This window comes from Aethalodelphis obliquidens, unplaced genomic scaffold, assembly GCF_003676395.1.
Source record: "Aethalodelphis obliquidens isolate GAN/ISIS:26980383/991018 unplaced genomic scaffold, ASM367639v1 scaffold48, whole genome shotgun sequence".
NCBI classification, from domain to species: domain Eukaryota; kingdom Metazoa; phylum Chordata; class Mammalia; order Artiodactyla; family Delphinidae; genus Aethalodelphis; species Aethalodelphis obliquidens.
The window spans coordinates 16,181,930-16,205,947 of record NW_020837992.1 but is presented as its reverse complement, the minus strand read 5'-3'; the positions used below and the strand labels follow the sequence as shown (position 1 = coordinate 16,205,947).

Sequence of the window (24,018 nt, the reverse complement as noted above, 5' to 3'; positions counted from 1 at the left end):
GCTTATTTACAAAACAGAAACAGACTCACAAACTTAGAGAATGAACTTATGGTTACCAGTGGGGAAGGGTTGAGGGGAGGGATAAACTGGGAGTTTGGGATTGACATGTACACACTGTTATATTTAAAATAGATAACCAAAAAGGACCTACCATAAAAAATAAAAAATAGAAATAAAAATAAAATAAAAGTGAGCTAAGAGGGTCTGGTTATGGGTTACTGAACTACCTGTAGTTCTCTGGATTTCCCATGCCATCTCATGCCTCTGTGCTTTAGACAGATTTGCCTGGAACCACCCCGTTGATAGTCTATACCAAGTTAATCTCAAAACTCAACAAAACCTATTGCCTCCTCCAGAAAATCATCCCTGACTCCATACTGTACTCTGTATTAGATGCCCAACCTTTGTCTTCCATAGCTGTCTATGCACATCTCTTATCACAGCACTGTGTTATAATAAGCTATTGCTGCATCTGACCCCTTCACTAGGCTGCAAGTTTCCTTATAGGTATGTATTGTGTCTCATTTTTTCTATATACACCCAGCATCTCTCCTAGCTCCTGGCTATTTCTGGTATTGGTGCCCTTTTATAAGACTAGGAAATAGAGAGATCACTAAGAATGCCTGAGTAGTTGGATTCACAGAAAAACACTTGGGTTAGATTTTGGTCAATAGGTAAGTAGGATTTGAAAGCTCAGGGGATGTCCTTCCTGCCAGTAGAGTGATCCAGAGCATGAGTATGTGAAACAAACAGTGAAGGACACAAGCTCAACTGTGAGAAGCAAACGTTTTTTCCATATATCTAACGAAGATCTAACAAAGTCCATTTCCTTTTTCTCAGTCCTTCCCAGAAGGTCGGAGAAATAAAAATATGGTATAAATGTGCAATTGGAATTGTAAGCAGACAGAACCTTGGTTGCCATTCCAGCTATGAAATCAAGTCTTCTCAGGAGCTGTATGAATTCAGAGGACAAGATCCTTCTTAAGACATCCCCTTCCCCTGATTCCCCATGAAAGTCCCTAAACAGAGAGGTCTTGTTCATGTGGTATCACAGCTCAAAGTTGAAATAGCTAGAGGTTGCCCAGAATAGCGGGTCCTTGACCTCTCACCCTTTCCCACCCATAGGCCTCAGCTTACTATTGGTGGTCTGTCTGTTCCTCAAGCCCTGGATTATTTTGCAGACAATGTAGGATTTACTTTATTTTATTTTTATTTTTCCTTTTTATGCTATACACAATACCATCAATTTTATTCCAGATTACATCATCTTAATGATAATAAAAAGCTTTTGTATGCACATACTGCCAATACATTTAAAAAGGCCCAAATTTTAACAAACAGAATAGACAAATCCATCAAATAGACAATCCATCTAGACAAACAGACAAATCCAGTCGAGAGATCAAAAATTACTTTGGCCAAAATAAATATTTTAAAAAAATCTGGCTCAACATTCTGCTTGCAGGTTTCTACATATACTGTATATGCAGTGAGTGTGTGTGTGCATGTGTGTAGCTTTTTTTTAAGGGAATGGAGTAATGTCTAGCCCACTTTTCCATGGTTATGTAGGAACTACAATGTCCTTTGCTAGCAAAACAATAAGTGCAAGGTCTGCATTTCCACCAACTCGATGCAAAGCCCCAAGAGTTTCCTGCAAAGTAAAGCCAGCACGGAGAATCTGGTCAATGTCTGCAGCAGGAAAAATTAATTGTGTAAGAAAAGAGGGACTTGATGATGGATGGCTGGTAGGTGGTTCAAATTCTAGAAGTGGCCCTGCAGCTGCAGAACATTTTCTCTGGTCTCAGGCCTGTCTGTCACTGGATTCTGTGCGCCCTGACTTGAATCTTTAACCAATGTGATACTGGATGACAAGGACTCAGTTTGCTCAGAAGTCTGATTGAGCGCATCCTCCTCACTTGCTAAAAGTCTAGGTGAAATTTCTACACCTAAGGTGCAGTGTAGTTAATTAGACATTTTAGCTGAGGCTAGAGTGACAGAACTGCTCTCATTTATTGATTCCCTAGATTTGGGGACACCTTCCTTATCAGTTAACAGGCTATCACACGGACCCCTGAAGTTAATATTTTCTACATCTTCTACTCCAGCATCAGCTGAAGTGTCTGTTAATTCTTCTGTCTTCACTGATACAGATATGGCCTGATGAAAGGAGACTTGTGAACACTGTTCACTCTGGGTAGCTGTAAGATGCTCATTTGGGGACCATCTTTCAGAAAGGTCCTTAATATCTGTTTGGCCCTTAGTTACTATCTCTGATTGACAGATAACTTCTTCAGATGTGTTTTCTCAAGCTGGTTTACTATTAATGACCAAAAGTTCATGAAGTTCCTTCAAGGCTGCTGTTATAGATGAGCAAGATTCCTCTGTTGACTCTGCACAGGGCTGACAACTGCACAGAGACTTAAAGATGAGGGCAATTCCCATATTCTTTATTTGTTCCAGACATTTCAACATCACTTTCTAGAAGCTGTAAATCCTGAGTGGAAATGGAATTACTCAATATTTCAGGGGAAAGGTTACATTCTGATGTTTCTACTTCCATCAAGGGATTATCTAAGGTGAGATCAGATGCACCGATGTTCTTGACATTGGTATTTTGACTGCCTGCTGAAATAAGCACAGCAACTAGGGACTGTTCTACTGTATCTACTTCCACAAGTGTTTCTGAATTTGAGCAGCCAAAGCATCCTGAAGGTAGAATATTTTTCTCTGTACCTGGAAGGTCCCCATTCTGCTGTACACTGTCTCCTTTCATTGTAGCTTCCAAATCAACTCTTCTTTGTTGTTTTTCTCCAAGAAGTTCAAGGTCCCCTCTGTTATAAAGATGTTCTTGGTTATGTGGAGCATTTTGTTGTTTAACCTCATGCTGTTCATTCCTCGATTCTTCATGCTGCTGAAGGCCATTTACCTGAATTAGGTACTGATATTCTGGAGGCCAACCATTTTCACTGATAAGCCTCTGTGGTTCTTGCATCCTAGTAAGCTGTGACAAATAACCTAGCTTCCTGTCTTGTGTGGAGATGAGATTTGAGGCCCTGGGTGCTTCTTTCAGCAGATTTCTCTAGATTTCTGCAACAATGACTTCTTCAAGTGAATGCTGCAAAGGCGTAGCTGGACTCTGGTTTGCTGGAGCATTGTCTGTTGAGGAAGCACAATCAGAAAGATCCTGTAGAGGAAGATGTTCTTTCTTTTCAGAGCTTATCTGGAATTCAGCTGAAGACTTCAAAGCCTTCACAGCTTTAGGTTCAATGCTGTCTGGGTCACTGGGCTTGATGGGGTAGACTGAAGCAGAGACAGAGTGAGTGAGACTTGTAGGATTACCAATCTCAGGACTCTGTCCTGAAGGATGGTCTTGATGGTTAAATCCACCTGACATTGGTAATGATGACATTCCCAGTAAGGCAGTTTCTTTACCTCTTTTCTCTCTTCTGGGGCCCACTCCAGCTGCAGTACACACACACGACATGCATCATGGCTTCTGACGCTCTGCATCCTCTACAGATTTCTGAAGGGCTTCTGCTAATTCTTGTTTCTGCAACCTCCTTTGGCCGTATTTCTTCTTGCCTGGCCACATATGCCAACTGGGCACACTCTGGTAACTCCCTCTCCGGAAGAAAGGTGGTCTGTGAGCCTGTGGTGCTGATCACGAGTACATTTTTCTTGAGGTCAGTGCAACACTGATGCCATTTCAGCATGTCCAGTGCCAGAACCATGTCCATGGGCTCTTCCTCAAGTATAGAGAAGGAACACGCCAGGAAATCGCCTTCAATTTTTACCTGAATTAGATGTACCCTTCCAGTAATCTTCTGGGTGTCCACCAACGGTCCACCAGCCTCATTATTTTGGGCTGGCCAAAAGGTTCGTTCGGTTTTTTCTGTAAGATGGCTCTAGTAATACTTAGTTGTCTTTAACGTCATTCTAAACAATTTTGTTAGATTGTATGTGACAGCTGTCATATCAGCACACATTTTTAAAAAGACTTATCAAAATTGATGAATTTTTGTGTACCCAGTTCAATATTGAAGATTAATTTTTGGCATATTATGCTTGATTACTTCAAGAAAGGCAAAAACGCAACTGAAACGCAAAAAAAAAAAATGATTTGTGCAGTGTATGGAGAAGGTGCTGTGACTGATAAATATGTCAAAAGTGGTTTGTGAAGTTTTGTGCTGGAAATTTCTCGCTGGAGTATGCTCCACAGTTGGGTAGACCAGTTGAAGTTGATAGCGATCAAATCAAGACATTAACTGAGAACAGTCAACATTATACCACGCAGGAGATAGCCGACATACTCAAAATATCCAAATCAAGCGTTGAAAATCATTACACCAACTTGGTTATGTTAATCACTTTGATGTCTGGGTTCCACATAAGTTAAGTGAAAAAAATCTTCTTGACTGTATTTCCGCATGCAATTCTCTATTGAAACGTAATGAAAATGTTCTGTTTTTAAAACAAATTGTGACGGGCGATGAAAAGTGGATACTGTACAATAACGTGGAACAGAAGAAATCGTGGAGCAAGTGAAATGAACCACCACCAACCACATCAAAGGCCGGTCGTCTTCCAAAGAAGGTGATGTTGTGCATATGGTGGGACTGGAAGGGAGTCCTCTATTATGAGCTCCTTCTGGAAAACCAAACGATTAATTCCAAAAAGTACTGCTCTCAATTAGACCAACTGAAAGCAGCACTCGACGAAAAGCAACCAGAATTAGTCAACAGAAAATGCATAATCTTCCATGAGGATAACGCAAGACCACATGTTTCTTTGATGACCGGACAAAAACTGTTACAGCTTGGCTGGGAAGTTCCGATTCATCTGCCGTATTCACCAGACGTTGCACCTTCAGATTTCCATTTATTTAGGTCTTTACAAAATTCTCTTAATGGAAAAAAATTCAATTCCCTGGAAGACTGTAAAAGGCACCTGGAACAATTCTTTGCTCAAAAAGATAAAGAGTTTTGGGAAGATGGAATTATGAAGTTGCCTGAAAAATGGCAAAAGGTAGTGGAACAAAAGGGTGAATACATTGTTCAATAAAGTCCTTGGTGAAAATGAAAAAATGTGTCTTTTAGTTTTACTTAAAAACCAAAGGCACTTTTTGTCCAACCCAATATTACACCTTTCTGCACAAGCTTGGCTCATACTGGTCATCTGGGCACCTGAATCAACAAAGGCTTTCAAAGGATGCCCATTCACTTTGCAGTTAATATAAAGCACCACTACTCAGCAAAAACTTTCCAGACCCTCTTCCATAGCTATTGTCATGTTTTCCTCAATGTTCTATTGCCTTATATCTTCTTCTATCTTTGCCTGAGCAAAAGGATCCGCAGAAAAGAGATGAATCCTTTCTTGCTCTCTCCAGGCTCGGTCCTGTTGCTGCTCCACCAGGATCCTATAAGATTTCTCAAGATCTCCTCTGAGCAGAGCATCTGCCAGGGTGGATTGCATTCCTCCAGCAAGGACAGCTCGTGGAGGAGTTGGCCAGCAAAAGGTATCAGAACAAGGCTGGACTGTCCAAGCCCTGATGAAGCTATTTTTCCAGGAGATGAGTGGGACTGCTGGGTTCCTGGTGGCTGGCACTTCCCAGAGTTGTTTTTTTGTTTGTTTGTCTTTTGTTTCTTTTTTTCTTATCAATGTTGACTTTTATTAGGAGGTGGGTTTTTTATACACATGAGTAAAATAGGCTATAAAAAGAAGTACCTCATTCTCAAGATTGCTTTGGCTATTCGGGGTCTTTTGCGTTTCCATACAAATAAACCCACGCACATATGGTCACCTTATCTTTGATAAAGGAGGCAGGAATGTACAGTGGAGAAAGGACAGCCTCTTCAATAAGTGGTGCTGGGAAAACTGGACAGGTATATGTAAAAGTATGAGATTAGATCACTCCCTAACACCATACACAAAAATAAGCTCAAAATGGATTAAAGACCTAAATGTAAGGCCAGAAACTATCAAACTCTTAGAGGAAAACATAGGCAGAACACTCTATGACATAAATCACAGCAAGATCCTTTTTGATCCACCTCCTAGAGAAATGGATATAAAAACAAAAATAAACAAATGGGACCTAATGAAACTTCAAAGCTTTTGCACAGCAAAGGAAACCATAAACAAGACCAAAAGACAACCCTCAGAATGGGAGAAAATATTTGCAAATGAAGCAACTGACAAAGGATTAATCTCCAAAATTTATAAGCTGCTCATGCAGCTCAATACCAAGGAAACAAATAACCCAATCCAAAAATGGGCAGAAGACCTAAATAGACATTTCTCCAAAAAAGATATACAGACTGCCAACAAACACATGAAAGAATGCTCAACATCACTAATCATTAGAGAAATGCAAATCAAAACTACAATGAGATATCATCTCACACCAGTCAGAATGGCCATCATCAAAATATCTAGAAACAATAAATGCTGGAGAGGGTGTGGAGAAAAGGGAACACTCTTGCACTGCTGGTGGGGATGTGAATTGGTACAGCCACTATGGAGAACAGTATGGAGGTTCCTTAAAAAACTACAAATAGAACTACCATATGACCCAGCAATCCCACTCCTGGGCATATGCCCTGAGAAAACCATAATTCAAAAAGAGTCATGTACCAAAATGTTCATTGCAGCTCTATTTACAATAGCCCGGAGATGGAAACAACCTAAGTGTCCATCATCAGATGAATGGATAAAGAAGATGTGGCACATATATACAATGGAATATTACTCAGCCATAAAAAGAAATGAAATTGAGCTATTTGTAATGTGGTGGGTAGACCTAAAGTCTGTCATACAGAGTGAAGTAAGTCAGAAAGAGAAAGACAAATACCGTATGCTAACACATATATATGGAATTTAAGAAAAAAATAATGTCATGAAGAACCTAGGGGTAAGACAGGAATAAAGACACAGACCTACTAGAGAATGGACTTGAGGATATGGGGAGGTGGAAGGGTAAGCTGTGACAAAGCGAGGGAGAGGCATGGACATATAGACACTACCAAACGTAAGGTAGATAGCTAGTGGGAAGCAGCCGCATAGCACAGGGAGATCAGCTCGGTGCTTTGTGACCGCCTGGAGGGGTGGGATAGGGAGGGTGGGAAGGAGAGAGACGCAAGAGGGAAGAGATATGGGAACATATGTATATGTATAACTGATTCACTTTGTTATAAAGCAGAAACTAACACCATTGTAAAGCAATTATACTCCAATAAAGATATAAAAAAGAAGTACCTCAAAATAAAATGGCTCTTAGCATATCTCCCCTCTCCTTTCACACTTCTCACTTTGGGAAGTACTGCTGACTGAAAATATCCGATTATATTCCTTTGAAGAAAGCCTTTTGATAAACTACGCAAGTCTATTCGGGGTAAGTTTGGGAACTGCACGGAAAGTCAAGGGTCTGCATTCTCCTTTCGTTAAAATCCCAACGTGGCCATCTTTTAAGACTTAAGCAGTCAGTAATCCCTGGTGGTCTATGGGGGGCCTCTCAGTGGAGACGATCTGGCCCTCGGCGTCTGGGATGCCGACTCGAGCTCGCACAGCGCGGAAGTTGCGCAGCTCCAAGTCAGCGTCGACCTGGAGGGAAAAGGTCACCTGGAGGGAAAAGGTCACCTGGAGGGGAAAGGTCACCTGGAGGGAAAAGGTCACCTCGCGGAGGTCCATCCGCACACAGTACACGGTGAGCGGCACAGCCCGGACCCGACCCAGCTCGGCTCAGCGTGGCCTCGGCGCGGGGCGGCAGGGCGGCGCGCGGCCTGACTGGTGCTTCAAGCGGAGGGCGCCGGCCGCTGGCTCGCCCGCTCGCCCCTTCCCTCGCTCGCACACGCTCAGGTACGCCCTCCGTCCCGCCCTCCGTCCCGCCCTCAGCGGCAAGCGCGGTAGCCACCACCCGCCTGCGAAGGCCTCTCAGGGTTTACATGAAAGAGTGCTGCTCGGGGCTGTTATCTATCTGGTTAACTAGATGAAGCGTGGAAAGACTCTATGCTAACACATATATATGGAATCTAAAAAAAAAAAAATTGTTCTGAAGAACCTAGGGGCAGGACAGGAATAAAGACGCAGACGCAGAGAATGGATTTGAGGACACAGGGAGGGGGAAGGGTAAGCTGGGACGAAGTGAGAGAGTGGCATGGACTACATACACTACCAAATGTAAAATAGATAGCTAGTGGGAAGCAGCCACATAGCACAGGGAGATCAGCTCGGTGCTTTGTGACCACCTAGAGGGGTGGGATAGGGAGGGTGGGAGGGAGGCTCAAGAGGGAGGGGATATGGGGATATATGTATATGTATAGCAGATTCACTTTGTTATACAGCAGAAACTAGCACACCATTGTAAAGCAATTATACTCCAAATAAGATGTTAAAAAAAAAGTATTGATTAATACTTTCTTTTCTACTTGTGACATTGTTATTCTGAAACAGAAAGAGAAACTAGAGTTTTCTGTTTCTGGAGACTGTAGAAGAGAGGGGAAGAAAAGGAGGGACACACCCCTACTTATGAGAAAGAGTGAAACGATAAATTTGACATTGCCATGAGACACTTTTCTGGAAAAACAACTTTTTGACCATGTTCTAAGACAGGAAGCATTATATCCATACTCTTAAACTGCTTCACCTGCCTCTTCAGTGCCGAGCAGATGAATGTGTTTAGAGAGCTGACCCTAAGCTCTACACAAATCTTAATAATCAAAAATGGATTAAATGGATCATAGGCCTAGATGTAAAAGCTAATACTATAAGACTTCTAGAAGAAAACATAGGTGAAAATTTTTGTGACCTTAGGTAAGGCCAAAACTTCTTAGATTTAACACACAAAAAATAAACCATAAAAGGGGAATTCTCTGGTGGTCCGGTGGTTAGGGCTCCACACTCTCACTTCTGAGGGCGAGGGCCTAGGGTTCGATCCCTGGTCAGGGAACTAAGACCCCACAAGCTGCGTGGCCAAAAAAATAAATAAATAAAACTTAAAAATATATATTTTTAAAAAAGTCAACTGTTTAAAATAAATAAATCATAAAAGGAAAAATTGATGAATTGGATTTCATCAAAATTAAACATTTTAATTTCATAAAAATTAATCATTTGCTCTTGGACAAAAATGTCAATTGCATTGATTAATTCATTTAAAATAGTTATTAAATGTCTATTATGTGCCAACACCCTTCTAGGTGTTGAATTATGGCAATGAATTGGATTCCCTCTATTATACTGGACTGTCACAGGAAAATGAACATTTTAAAAATGTTTTCAACAAAGGAAAAACACAAAGCAGAGAAAGTTTATTAACACAAACATCCTTGCCATATGTTTTAAGTTTTTTGCTTAAGTACATGGACAGGATGCAGTACCAGGAAATAATGGGAAAATACTGAGAAATAAGTATGTGTATTATCATTTGGTATTTGTTGAATCTTGTAGCATTTGAGCAAGAATCCTGGGGATGTGGATGCAGGATAAAGAACATTAGAGCTTTGGAGGATGGTCTGAGGCCACATTTCACTCCATATTATTTATTGTACTGTGGGAGTTGAACGTCAAGCAACCACAGATTAGATGATTAGTTCCTTCCATGAGCTGTGGGATCGCAGACTGTGATGAAAATGCCTATCTTGTAGAGTTGTAAGGATTAATGAGGTAATAAATGTGCAGTGCATAGCTATACCTCAATAAATGGAAACTCACTGGATGATGATGATGATGGTAATAAAATCCAATCAGGTTCCAAAAGCTGACCAGGACTGAGAAGCTCACCTGTTATTTTTGAGAAATGTGCCTCTTCCACTAGGGTCTATGGGAGGAATGGGGCACTTCCTTTCCTCTCCCCATCCTGTGCCCATGACAGGTATCACTAACCAACCCACCACAGCACTGTTCAGTTAGCCTGGATCAGACTTCAAAGTCCTCTCCAGGCAGACAAATCTGATCTGTTTACAGTTAGCACTGGAGATAAATGTATCTACCGTTCCTGATTTAGGGTTTAGTAGACAACTGAAGAAAGACTATAAATTTATTTTTCCTACAAAGTTAAAGGCCCAAGTTAGGCCTAAGGAGGGATGACTAGAGGTTCTAGAAGGTGTTTGGTCACAATGTAGTACAAGTTTATTTCCTAAATAATCAGTCACTGGTTGATTTGTTTTTTAACTTAGTTAAACTATGTTTTTCTGTTTGTTCTAAATGTGGAAGTAAACGATTAATCATTTACCCATCTCTTGGGATTTCTTGAAAGTAGGTCTTTGACTTTTCAGAGCCTAGAGCCACATACCCGCTGTCCCACTTTATAATTAGGTTGATCCTTAGGTTAGGAGGCCCTTGGGCTCTATCTGACAGGAAATAGCTCCATGAGGCAGAAAGAAAGCCTGTCAGGTCGATGTTCTGGTGATCTGACTCAGCTAAGGCAATGATGCTCAAAAGAGCAGAACCTCCCTTACCGCATGGTTCTCAGCCTTGGCTACTACACAGAATCAACTGAGCAGTTTTTAAAAACCCTTATGACCAGGCATTGGCCCTGACCAACTATATCAGAGGCTCTGCAGATGCTGCCCTAGTGTCAGTATCTGAGTTAAAACCAAGGTTGAGGACTATTTTCCTAAGGTGTTTGGAAATTTACAAGGAGTCTCTCTGGTGGCCCAATAATTGGGGCAGAAATATTACTGGCATTTCTCTTGGCAGCGATATGGGTTAGATGTCATAATGTCATAATGTCTTATAATGCCTAGAACAATTCCCTCCCAATAAAAACATTGTCCCACCCTTTGAATGTCCTACCAGATATTGACACAGTTGAAAAATTTATATGATCTGGAACTTAACTCCACCTTACATATAAACACAAAGTATTATTTGCATGTTTTTAATTAATACACACTGAATTTCCCCAGAATATAATCAACATATAAATCAAGGTAAAATTGTACTTTATTTATTTAGAAATTTACTAGGAGTTTCTTATCTTGCCAGATAAACATATGACCAATATCAGTACTACTTGTGGTATTTGAATTGTCAGCATTTGTAGCTGTGGTTTCCATGGTGATTCTATACATAGATGCCAGCATCTGATGATTTCATCATGCTTGAATGTTTAGTTATTGCAATGTATACTACTTTATTATAATATACACTCATTTAATGTCTCTTTATGACTAAATATTGATTTTCAAATATAGCGTGTTAGGTGGGTTATATAATCTGAATTTCATTTCAGGATAGTAAATGTGGTGTTATAAAAGATTTCTTATAAAAAGGGGCCCTAGGGTTGAGATAGGGTTCAGAACTTCTGATCTAGGGATTCCCTTTGTGATCTATAATAAGGCACTTTCAGTTTGCCTCTCTGTTTATTGAGCATGGAAGTCCCAGCAAGCCCAGGACAGGGGTGTGTGTAACTTTGAGCAAGTTACTTAATGTCTCTAAGCTTCTGTTTCCTCATTCATGAAGACGGCATAATAATAGTACTTACCTCATAGAGCTTTCAGGAGAATTAAATGAGATCAATCAGGGAAAGCAAAGTTTCTGGCATGTAGGAAGCACTGTGTTGACGATGACAATGATGATGGTGATGATGATAAATTAAGTAGTACAATTCAGAAAGAGACCAAAGACTCTTCAATCCCTTTCTCAGCCAAGCACACCACTTTGTTTCTTTTCTCAAGATTGAACACTGCCTAGAGCAGATATCCAGAACACTCAGTCTTGCATGGAAACACCTTGCTTCTTCTCTGCTTCTTCATTCTTGTAGTTGTTTTGAGTAGTAGCCATGGCTGGAAACTCAGGATCTTTTTTTTTAACGCCTAAGGAACAGTTAGAGGTTTTATCATGTTGTCAGTGTTCTGGGATCTCAGAGACTTTGCACCTGGAGATATGCTACTTTGACTGTATGCTTTTAGGGTCTTTCAAAGTGGAGCCAGGCAGCATCTTTTTCTGTTTGTTTGTTTTTCCCACTGTCTTTTCATCTTACTATTACCCTTTTATCTCATCCTTGCCTCCATGTAAGCTTGTGAGAGCTTTGCCTCGTCTTTGGGAAAATCTAAACTAGATGTTCTGTGCTCTTATGAACAGAAGGACTAAAACACTTCTTTCAGGGCTCATCCATAAATCTTAAAAACCAGAACCATAGCATTCCCTTCCCATTACCACCCAACCCTGACTTTACTCACCTGGAGTACTATATTTCCTAGTGAAGAGACTCTATTTCCCTCATTCAGGAAGGACAGTCTTCTGTTGCTGTCAGAGTCCATCCAGTCTATGCCGTATAAACTGTCAAGTTTTGTAACCATAACAAACCAAGGTCTCTGTCCAGGAGCAATCCTCTATGTAATCCGGTTTTTCACTGTGAGGACCTTAAGTATCACAGTATGAAGTGGTGGGGAGGGGTCCATAGCCAGCTGTGGATTTCCAGCTGAGGAAGCACTGAAAAGGTAACATATTCACCCCATATTTTGAGTAGGATGATACACAAACCATTCCAGATAGAGGAAAATCCACCTAAAATGTTAAGGACCCTCCAAAATGAAGGTTCCACAATGAGTATCTAATACCATCTAGTAATACAATTTCTTCTTACTTAAGGAGAGTTATATTTATTGAGTACTTATTAATAGCTGGGAATAATATTCAGGCTTTTACAGTCATTGTCTTAACTAATTCTTGCAAAAGCACTTTGAGTTAGGAACCAAGACAATTCAGTTTACAGATGAGAAAACTGGAATTCAGAGAGGTTAAGTTACTTGACTGAGTAAGTGGCAGAATCTAGACAACCCTAGTATGTCTAGCTCCAAGGTTCAGGAGATCAGTTGCCATGCTTTAGACTACATTGCCTTACCTAACATGCTGTACATGTTATAGTTTATACATGCTCCCTTGTATTTGCTCCTGGCCTATCCACTTGTCTTACTTAAAATCCTGGGTTCGGACTTCCCTGGTGGCTCAGTGGTTAAGAATCTGCCTGCCAATGCAGGAGACATGGGTTTGATCCCTGGTCCAGGAAGATCCCACATGCTGTGGAGCAACTAAGCCCATGTGCCACAACTACCGATCCTGCGCTCTAGAGCCCGTGAGCTGCAACTACTGAGCCCATGTGCCACAACTACTGAGCCCACGTGCTGCAACTACTGAAGCCCATGCGGCTCTAGGGCCCATGCTCCGCAACAAGAGAAGCCACCACAATGAAAAGCCTGTGCACCACAACAAAGAGTAGCCCCCACTCACTGCAACTAGAGAAAGCTTGCACAGAGCAACAAAGACCCAACGCAGCCAAAAAAAAAAAAAAAATCCTGGGTTTGACCAGAGCCCCCAGCTAACTAGACCAGCACTGCCCCATGGAAATAAAATGTGAGTCACAAATATGAGCCGCATTTATAATTTTAATTTTTCCAATAGCCACATTTTAAAAGGTAAAAATAAATAGATGAAATTAATGTTAATATATTTTATGTAACCCAATACATCCAATTTACAATTTCAACATGTAATCGATATTAAAAAAATGTATGAAATAATTTACACTTTTTTTTACTATACCTTTGCAATATGATGTGTATTTAAGCTTTCAGCATGTCTCAGTTCAGACTACCCACAATTCAATTGCTCAATGGCCACATGTAGCTAGAAGCTACTGAGCTGGATGTCACCAGTCTAGACTCATAGATCCCAATCCTCTTAATAATCTTAGGGGCGCTTCTGGAGAATAGAAAGGAAAGAATTGGCAAGATGAAGAGCATGTTTCTAGTTAGTGCTTGATTTAATACAAGAAAAAAATAAAAGTAGTAAACTCTACAATTTCCATCTATAACTAGTGGTTGGCTTAGTTGCCTGAGAGCAGATGAGAAGCTGAGTGATGGTTTACATGACACGCTCTTAGAGGGGTGCCGGACACAGGAAGATCAGGAAGCTCCAGACCCCGTCCAAAGGGTTGGCCCATGAAGCCAGCTCACTGAGGGCATCCAGTAGTGTTACCACCACCTCTCAGTGCTTCTCCTCACATTCACTCTCACACCTGCCCCTGCCTGAGAAGCAAGGTGCATGAGCCAGCCCTCAGGAGCATGGCACAGGCTCTATTCTCCTCACACTGATTCTGACATCTGGAAAGCAGAGGGAAACCTCAAACCTCCCCTGCCCCCAATCCCATGGAGAATCCTCTACCCTAGCGGTTCACAAACTTTTGCACACATCAGTGTCACATGGAGGGCTTGTGAAAACTCAGATTACTGGGCTTTAGCTCAAGAGTTTCTGATTCAGCAGGTCTGGTCTAGGGCCTGCGAATGTGCATTTCCAACAAGTTCCCAGGTGAGGCTGCTGCTACAGGTCAGGGAACCACACTTGGGGAGCCAGCGCTCAATCCTGAAGAATCAAGGGACTTCCCTAGTGGCGCAGTGGTTAAGAATCCGCCTGCCAATGCAGCGGGACATGGGTTCGATCCCTGGTCTGGGAAGATCCCACATGCCACGGAGCAACTAAGCCTGTGAGCCACAACTACTGAGCCTGTCCTTTAGAGCCCACGTGCCACAAGTACTGAGCCCACATGCTGCAACTACTGAAGCCTGTGCGCCTAGAGCCCGTGCTCCGCAACAAGAGAAGCCACCACAATGAGAAGCCTGTGCACTGCAATGAAGAGTAGCCGCTGCTCGCCGCAACTAGAGAAAGCCCGCGCACAGCAACCAAGACCCAGCACAGCCAAAAATAAACTAAATTTTTAAAAATTCCTAAAAATCAATATATAATTCAAGAGCAAGAACAAATCTAAAAGGCATAGGTCCCATTTTCACCCTTAATGAGACAAATATGATTTTTACATAATTGATGGGTTTGGCTATTTCTCCCGTCCCCCATTATTTCCTCTAGTCCAGTAAGGGATAAAGCGATCATAATGAGGAGAGAAAACACTGCAGGGAAGAAATTAAGGAGGCAGGAAGTTTGGAGGGAAATAAGGAGGAGGTCTGGGATAGATAACCGGGAGTTCAGGGTGGTAAAGAATCACATGAAACCTGTACTCAGGAGGAAAAAAGGCAGCAAAGCTGCCCGCAAGTCCCCTCAGCTAGGACAGATGCACAGACTAGAGGCAAGTTTGCTGGGTCACAAAGCCATCTCAACAGAGATGATTTTCCTCTTTGCTTTTTAGGGGGGACACTGTCTGAAGCCTGTGTGACAGCAGGCAGTAGCTAACACATCAGGAGTCTGGGACACCCCTTGGTGCAGGTTTCTTCTAACCTTTTAGGGCACCTGGATTTTAAAAGGAGGGGCAGTGAGACTTGCTGAGTTGCAGGCAGCTGGGAATTTGGAATGCATCTCTGGAGATACATACTGACCCTGGCTCAGAACTTCCAAGAAAACTCAGTGGGAGGGGAGGAAAAACAGTGCAATGACATGAGGCCTGGTAGGGCCTGCCTTGGCCTTGCTGAATTGCCCAGAGATTGCATTCCAACTGCACTGCAGTGACCCAATGTTCCAGTAAACAAGGAGGGGATGGAATGGACAGACCTCAGATCAGGCTATGCTGGGGCTTTTAAAATAGAACACAGGGGGCCAGCTGGGTGTGGCCGGAGTGGGGGGGGTTGCCTTTGTGCACTTCCTGGATCAGGGCGGTACACGCACACCACCCACCAGACACACACATACACATCCTCACTTCCAGTGGAACTTGGACAAATACCAAATCCTCAGACGGTCGAGTCTGCAATGGTCAGAAACTGGTGAGCTCCTTTAGGACACTTCCCAGGAACCCTAGAACAAGAGAGTGTTCAAAGAGGCCACTGAGTCAGGCCAAGCCAAGCTGCTGACTAATGCTCTCCACTCCCTAAGCAATACTTCTGCCTTCCAGAAAGACAAACAGAGCTGCCACAGACAAGCACAGTCATTCAATCCATTTCCCCATTTGATTTCATAGTGTAAAACAACTGACGATCCTATGATTTCTTGGGCTTTTTCTCCCCTCTGCCTCATCCCACACTCTCTTATTTTCTCCACTTCATTTCACCAGCCAGCAAATGGGCTTAAGTAAAAAATCAGAGGTACTTAGTAAAAATATGAGGAAGAGTGCTTGGGCTTAGAGAGCAAGGTTCTGGAAGTTCCTTCTCTAAGTGTCCACCTGCCTGGGGATTTGTAGCCCAAATAGCATGTATAGTTTCCCCCTCCCATCACATAAATGTGTAAGTGATATTCTAGATTCCACATGACTACTAGGTGACCAAAGAATTTATCGTTCACGCTGGGACATCTCTGAGAATTAAAGGGGTCACTATTGAAAATTCTGGGACAAAGCCCTTACCTGCATGACTGGTGGGTCCATTTCTTATCCTACATGGTCACCATTCTGCCCCATTTCACAGGTGACTTTCTTTTTTACTATGACTGATTTATCCTTTCCCTTTTCTGGTTTTGACCTATTATTCCTTTATTCTCTTGGATAATAGTGACCTTCAGGCAATAATTAGATCTCTAGTTTGAAGTGGGGAAAAGGCAGGTTTTAAAAATTCCCCATGTGAAAAGCTGTATGACTCCTCCACTGAAGCTCTGAGTGGTGTCTTCCAGCAGTCTCAAGAAGCTGGTTTTTTATTCCAGAGACTTACTTCATTCTGAATTTTAGTGCCCAGTAAGTATTGTCAGATTTTACTCACCAAATGGTCACGCCCCAATTTTTGGACAAGCAAAACAGCATGAAAAATGGTGATGACTGCTTGAGTACTCATGGCAGGAAAAAAGCCTTTCTCATACTGTTTCCTTCAGAGTAAGGATAACAGGCACTGCCTCCTTTCTGTTTCTCCAGTGTGCTTAAAGTACTGTGGGGATTATTTCTAATGTTTATAGCCACACTGTGAACTTCTAATCATCCTCATTTTATTGACTGGGGCTGTACATTGGAGCCAGAAAAGGGAAGTAGCCAAGTAGTATCCAAATCTAGGTTTACCTGGTCCCAAAGTCTGTGCCTGTGCTCCGCCAGGCCATCCATGCACCGGCCTTTGTAAATCTGAATTGACCTCCTTCCCCAGGGGCTGTGGGACTTTTATGCCCACAGATGGCAGCCTTCACACCACGCCCAGGCCCTCCCTCATAACTGGCCAGTCCTTCTCAGTCAGCTGACCAGCTTAGAATAACCCTTGATGGACCCTTGCTTATTCTTCAGAGACCCATTTTTCTTTCTTTTCCATTATAGCTGTGATGATTTCATATTCCTGGAAGCCCTACTTACTGCATACCGAGACTCAGGCAGCCCCAGAAAAGTACTGGCCATGGTAAGGCTTGGGCTGGGGGTCTGACAGTTTTGGCTGAAGTTCAGAGAGGTCAGAAAATCTTGGACCCAGTAATAAGATGAGATTAAAAACAACAACAGTGAGATGAAAGTTTTAGTGACTTTGGGTCTAAGTGTCCTCTGGGAGCAAGACTCAGTACCAAGCAAAGCTCTCCCAGGCCAAGTGCCTGCCAGGGCAACATTCTGTGCATGGAAGCAAGGAACACATCTGCCTAGAGCTGGGAGCAAAGTGGCAGAGACTAGGACAGGGATTTAATTACCTGGATATCTGAACACCCTTCCTCATCCCAACTGAGTTACGTCTGATCATTCTGCCAGGTGTATACATTTCTGTATCACTAAATGACCATTTCTCACAATGCCTGCCCTCCTTATGTCCCCTGCCTCTCCCAAAACATAGCATAGTGGGCCCATGAGCATGGGCTTGGAAATCAGATACCCCTGGGTTTGCTTCTATTGGCCGTGTGATTTTGGGCATGTTTCTAACTTCTGTCATCCTCATCTATAAAATAGGGATGATATGTAGAATGTACTAGAAGGATTAAAATAAGTAAAGTTATAATTCACCTCATATAGGGTAGGCACTCAATAAACGGTTAGTGTTGATATTACTGCTGTTGCTGTGGCTTAAGTTTGGTATAAGTTCTTCCTCCAGAATCAGCTAGCCCGAGTGCAGTAGGAACGCAGAGCATGTTAAGAGATAAAAGGACCCTAGCATCCATTTAGTCCAACTTCTTCATTTGGGAAGGAACCTGATGTTCAGAGGAGGTTAATTGGCTTGTCCAAGGTTATTTGCCTGAATAGTTCCAACCTTCAAATAAGGAAGTTGATTAGCTGAAGCAGTAGAAAAAGCTTTGGCTTTGGAGTCAGACATATGTGAATTTGTTTTCCACTTGCCAGCTTGGAGGTCTTAGACAGGTGACTCGACCTGATTCTGCCTCATTTCCTTATCTTTGGCATTGAGATAGTAGAGCCAGTCTCCCAGGATTGTGTAGAGGACTTAACGGGCTAGTATAGATCAGGTACCCAGTGGGCACGAATTGCTTGGTTCCCCTCACATCACTAGAACATCCCAGGGCTGGTTAGAACAGGACAGACCAGTAGAAGGAACTGAGCGCTAAATGGAGCTTAAAAACACAATGGGTTTTGCCTAATAGTTGAAATTGGGACATTGAGAAATAACTTTTGCTTATTAATCTGCAAATTCCCACTTTACAGCGAAGTTTGACACATTAATCAGACAGGAATTCTTTCTGGTGAAGCTGAGAGCAAAGATTAAGCTGATCTGTGGTCTGACCTAGGACTCTAAATGAGGGAGAATGAAGAGAGCTGGGGGCTGGAGTGGAGGAGAGTAGTCAGGGAAGATAATCCTGACAGTTTTAAACTGAGCTTCTAGAATACCTTCCAAAACAATTTTGAAAGCACCCTGGTTTCTAGACACAATTTATGTTTTGAATTGGTAACACAAAGTAGATGGTGGCTTTGAGATGGGTGGCCATTTTTCAGATGCAATGGTTTTGGAATGAGAAGCACAGGCAAATTTTGCAATGAAAAGTGAGTTCTGGTGTGGGTTTGTTCCAAGATGAATATGGAGAAGGACACAGACACTCCACAGCAGCTCAGCCCCTGAGTGATCTAATTACAGGTTTTGAAATGGACCTAGAGGTAGAATTTGGAAACCTAAAATGGAAAGGCAGAGGAGAAGCAATTTGTCAACTAGAAAATGACTGACTGTAAAAGTCCTCTGGGGAGAAGAGGGTTTGGAAAAATGCTGTGTAAGCCATTTCTAAATGCCCCAGGGGAATTACAATGCACTTTTCTAGGAATAATTAGGGTGAGGTTGATTGAGTCTGAGAGAGGACTATAGCACTGTGCCTGTAATTCACCCGGATGCTGAGTGACCTGTGGAATGGAGAGTAGTGATTAGTACCATTAGCAGAAGCAAAGTATATGGTCTTGTTTAACAAACAAACAAACGAACAAACACAGAAGAGAAGTTTGTTCTGAATTATAAACTTCTTAAGTACTGGGCCTAAGTTTTTGTCACCTTGTAGTCCTAGTGCCTGCCTAGGGAATGCATTCAATAAATATTTAATTAATGAACTAATGGCCTGGCTGCCTTATAAGATAATGAGTTTCCCAGCATACAAGGTATTCAAGCAGTAATCCCTCAGCAGGAACTGTATAGATGGTTTCAGGATCTTTTGGAAGTAACTGATAATCATTAGGATTCTTAACAACCCTAAGATCCTGGGCCTCTAGCAGAGTACAGTAATTCTCTATGACAGTCAGATCTGATTCGAACATTGGGGTCCCAAGTAATGATCATAAAGAATTTCAGGGAACTCTGGAAAAAAATGGATGAACATAGGAGAATACAACAATCCAAAATCTATGGGATGCAGTGAAAGCAGTTCTAAGAGGGAAGTTTTTAGCAATACAAGCCTACCTCAAGAAATAAGAAAAATCTCAAATAAACAATCTAACCTTACACCTAAAGGAACTAGAGAAAGAAGAGCAAACAAAACCCAAAGTTAGTGGAAGGAAAGAAATCATAAATATCAGAGCAGAAATAAATGAAATAGAAACAAAGAAAACAATAGCAAAGATCAATAAAACTAAAAGCTGGTTCTTTGAGAAGAGAAACAAAATTGATAAACCATTAGCCAGACTCATCAAGAAAAAGAGGGAGAGGACTCAAATCAATAAAATTAGAAATGAAAAAGGAGAAGTTACAACTGACACTGCAGAAATACAAAGGATCATGAGAGGTTACTACAAGCAACTCTATGCCAATAAAATGGACAACCTGGAAGAAATGGACAAATTCTTAGAAAGGTACACCTTCCAAGACTGAACGAGGAATTTGAGTATTTTGAATATTCAGATGGCAAAAACCTGGCCAAGTGAAGCCAGAGGAGTCAGAGAGAAAGGGCCCAGGAACCAAACTGGTAAAGATGTCAAAAGAGGAAGCAACTCCTTAGAAGACTCCTAAATGCTTCCCAAGAACTTGGAGTGTGAGTGTTGTTTTTTTGCTTCAGCAAATTAAGCTTCCTAAGACCTTGTACGCTGTGTTGCTAGATGCTATTAGGACTTTCAACCTCTGCCTCAACCACAAACTAAATAGTGCAATTCCAACCTTCATGGTAGCTCTGCCCCGTGTAGAGACTGCTTCTATTTCCTGGAGGTAGAGCCCCCAGTGCCGATGGAATATTGACCTGTGCCTGCAGCACCTCCCTTTTGTCCTTTCTAGGCGCCATGCACTCTCTTGCCATTTCAGCCAGGAGTGTGGGGCTTGATTATTTCTAGCATAAGGTCAGGCTTCTGCATTTGTGGAAACCAAGGAAGTCCAACTGAGCTGCAAGAAATGGAGTTAACCCAATTTCCCTGGCATCTGGATCGCAGCTGAATTACAAAACATTCTCCAATCGCAGCAGCATCTTATCCAGGAGGAGGTAGGTAAGTTGAAGAAGGTCCCTTTGATCAGACTCAGAATGCCACTCATAATCTGCCTTTTGGGATACAAAGCTTTACTTTTTTGTACTTTGAATATATCCCACTAAAGATGTATAGCTAGAGTAACTGTGTTCCAAAGTTACATGAAATAATTCTTTGTGTGGTTTTATTATCAATTTCATTGGTAGTTAATGGTTTCTGCTGATATTCAATTTTTGGGTTTGTTTTTCTACACTCTTTTTGATTGTATTTTATTCTTTTATTATATAAAACATTTGCAAGTTTCAAAGGCCAGAGCTTAAAAAGGTATGCTTCTAGTTGTCTTCTTGCCATCCCAACCCCTTCCATCTTGTAGCCACACATACCCTAAAGGAAATCACTTTCAGTAGTTTCTGGTTTACCCATTGTGAATTTCTTTTTTGCAAAAATAAGTTTTTAAAAATTCATACATATATGCATAAATGTTACTAGATTTCCCAGGGCTTCCTTAACAAACTACCACAAAACTGGGTAGCTTAAAATAACAGAAATGTATTGTCTCGTTTCTGGGGGTTAGAAGTCCAAAATCAAGGTGTTGGCAGAGCTGTGCTCCTTCTGAAACCTGTAGGAGAGGATCCTTGCCTTGTCTAGCTCCTGGAGTTTGCCTGCAATCCTTGGTGTTCCTTAGTTTGTAGATGCATCACTCCAATCTTTGCCTCTGATGTCACATGGTTATCTTTTCCATGTGTCTCTGCTTCCTCTTGTATAAGGACACAGCCATATTGGATTAAGGGCCCACCCTACTCCAGTATGACATCATTTAACCTAATTACATCTACAAGGACCCTATTGGCAAATAAGGTCACATTCAGAGGTATTGGGGATTAGGACAGATCTTTTTGAAAGACATAATTCAATTTATAACACTAGATATATTCTCTTTTTTAAAATTTTCTGAACCTAATTTCTTTTTTTATTGAAGTGTAGTTCATGTACAATATTATATATGTTACAGGTGTACAATATAGTGATTCACAATTTTTAAAGTTTATACTCCATTTATAGTTATTACAAAATACTGGCTGTGTTCCCTGTGTTGTACAATATATCCTTGTAGTTTATTTTATACATAATAGTTTGTACTTCCTAAACCCCTACCCCTGTATTGCCCCTTCTCCCTTCCCTCCCCCCACTGGTAACCACTAGTTTTTCTCTATATCTGTGAGTCTGTTTCTTTTTTGCTATATTCACTAGTTTGTTGTATTTTTTACATTCTACCTATAAGTGATACCATACAGTATTTGTCTTTCTATGTCTGACATTTCACTTAGCATAATACCCTCCAAGTCCATCCATGTTGCTGCAAATGGCAAAATTTCATTCTTTTTATTGCTGAGTAGTATTCCATTTTGTGTGTGTGTGTGTGTGTGTGTGTGTGTGTGTGTGTGTGTATCATATACATGTATACTTTTTTTTATCCATTCATCTGTTGTTGGACATTTAGGTTTCTTCCGTATCTTGACAATTGTATATAATGCTGCTGTGAACATTGGGGTGCACGTATCTTTTCAAATTAATGTTTTCATTTTCTTCAGATATACACCCAGGAGTGGAATTGCTGGATTATATGGTAGTTCTATTTTTAGCTATTTGCGGAAACTCCATATTGTTTTCCTCAATGGAAATTAACAATATTAAGACTTCCAATTCATGGTCGCAGAATAGCTTAACTTTAGGTGTGGGTTTTATGTTTTATTATGTTGAAGTTCTATCAATTTCTATGTTATTTGGCGTTTTCATCAGGAATGGGTGTTGAATTTTGTCAAAAGTCTTTTTAATAATTTACAGAGATGCTAAAATAATATTTAGCTTATAACAAATAGTATAATGAATTATATTAATGGATTTCATAATACTGAACCATCCTTGCATTTATCCTATCATTTTTATATTTCTGAAAAAAACTCCACCTGATACATATGTATTGTTTTCTTAATGTGCTAAAAGATTCTGTTCACTAATACTTTATTTCAGGATTTTTGCATTAGTTCAGGTATAGGTATATAGAATTTGGACTTTTTTTCTCTACGCTGGCATTTAAGTAGCACTGAGAGTTCCTGGTCTTTTGTTTTTTTGTTTTCCTCCCTTGTTTTCTTTGGGTTTCACTGAGAACTCCTTCTTAAATTAAGTCTTCATCTTACAGCTCTCTCAGTTGTACTCCACTATTATATTGGAGCCCTGTTAATGTGTTGGAGAGGATAAGTGTTCTATAATCTTATGATTAACAGGCCTGAGTCCCTGGGCTCTGCCCTTCAGAAATGTGTCTCATCATTTTTTTTCTTTTCCTCAGACAGAAAGGGTAGAGAGTGCTGGAGCTTACCCTCTCTCCCAGTAAGATAAGGTTCTGGGAAAGTAGTTTCCCCTGGAGGGCAGAACTTTGGTTTGGAGAATATTTCAAAATGTTTTCTTTCACTCTGGGCACATTTTTATTTATTTTTTATTATTATTTTTAATAAATTTATTTTATTTATTTATTTTTGGCTGTGTTGGGTCTTCGTTGTGGTAGGGGGGGCTTCTCACTGCAGTGGCTTCTCTTGTTGCAGAGCATGGGCTGTAAGTGCGCGGGCTTCAGTAGTTGTGGCTCGTGGGCTGTAGAGCGCAGGCTCAGTAGTTGTGGTGCACAGGCTTGGTTGCTCTGTGGCATGTGGGATCTTCCCAGACCAGGGCTCAAACCCGTGTCCCCTGCATTGGCAGTTGGATTCTTTTTTTTTTTTTTTTGCGGTACGCGGACCTCTCACTATTGTGGCCTCTCCCGTTGCGGAGAACAGGTTCTGGACGTGCAGTGTCAGCGGCCATGGCTCACGGGCCGAACCGCTCCGCGGCATGTGGGATCTTCCCGGACCGGGGCAGGAACCCCTGTCCCCTGCATTGGCAGGCGGACTCTCAACCACTACGCCACCAGGGAAGCCCGGCAGTTGGATTCTTAACCATTGCGCCACCAGGAAAGCCCTGGGCACATCTTTAAATGGTTATTTTTCCCTTCCCCCTGCTAGAAACCAAAGGATATTTTTCTTCAGTCTTCAATGTGAGAACCTGGAGGTATAAATCCCTCAAAAGTGTGGAATCCTCCCTAAGCCTGGGCCCCTAGGAATGTTTAACTCTCGAGCTAGTCTATGCTCAGCCCCCAGCAATTAGTCAAAATTACCATTAAATGTTTCTACCAGTTAATGGCTTGAATGACTTTGATCTTGGCTGTGATATCTGTACTTGCATGTCTCTCCAAATTACAGGGTGGATGTTTGCCCTATGACTTCAAT

General features: G+C 41.6%; 2 pseudogenes; both read right to left on the bottom strand.

The window, feature by feature from the left end:
* Positions 1-1,561: 1,561 nt before the first annotated feature.
* LOC113607392 (regulatory solute carrier protein family 1 member 1-like) lies at positions 1,562-3,409 on the bottom strand (annotated as a pseudogene).
* Positions 3,410-3,487: 78 nt separating this feature from the next.
* Positions 3,488-11,054, bottom strand: LOC113607390 (protein DDI1 homolog 2-like; annotated as a pseudogene).
* Positions 11,055-24,018: the final 12,964 nt, after the last annotated feature.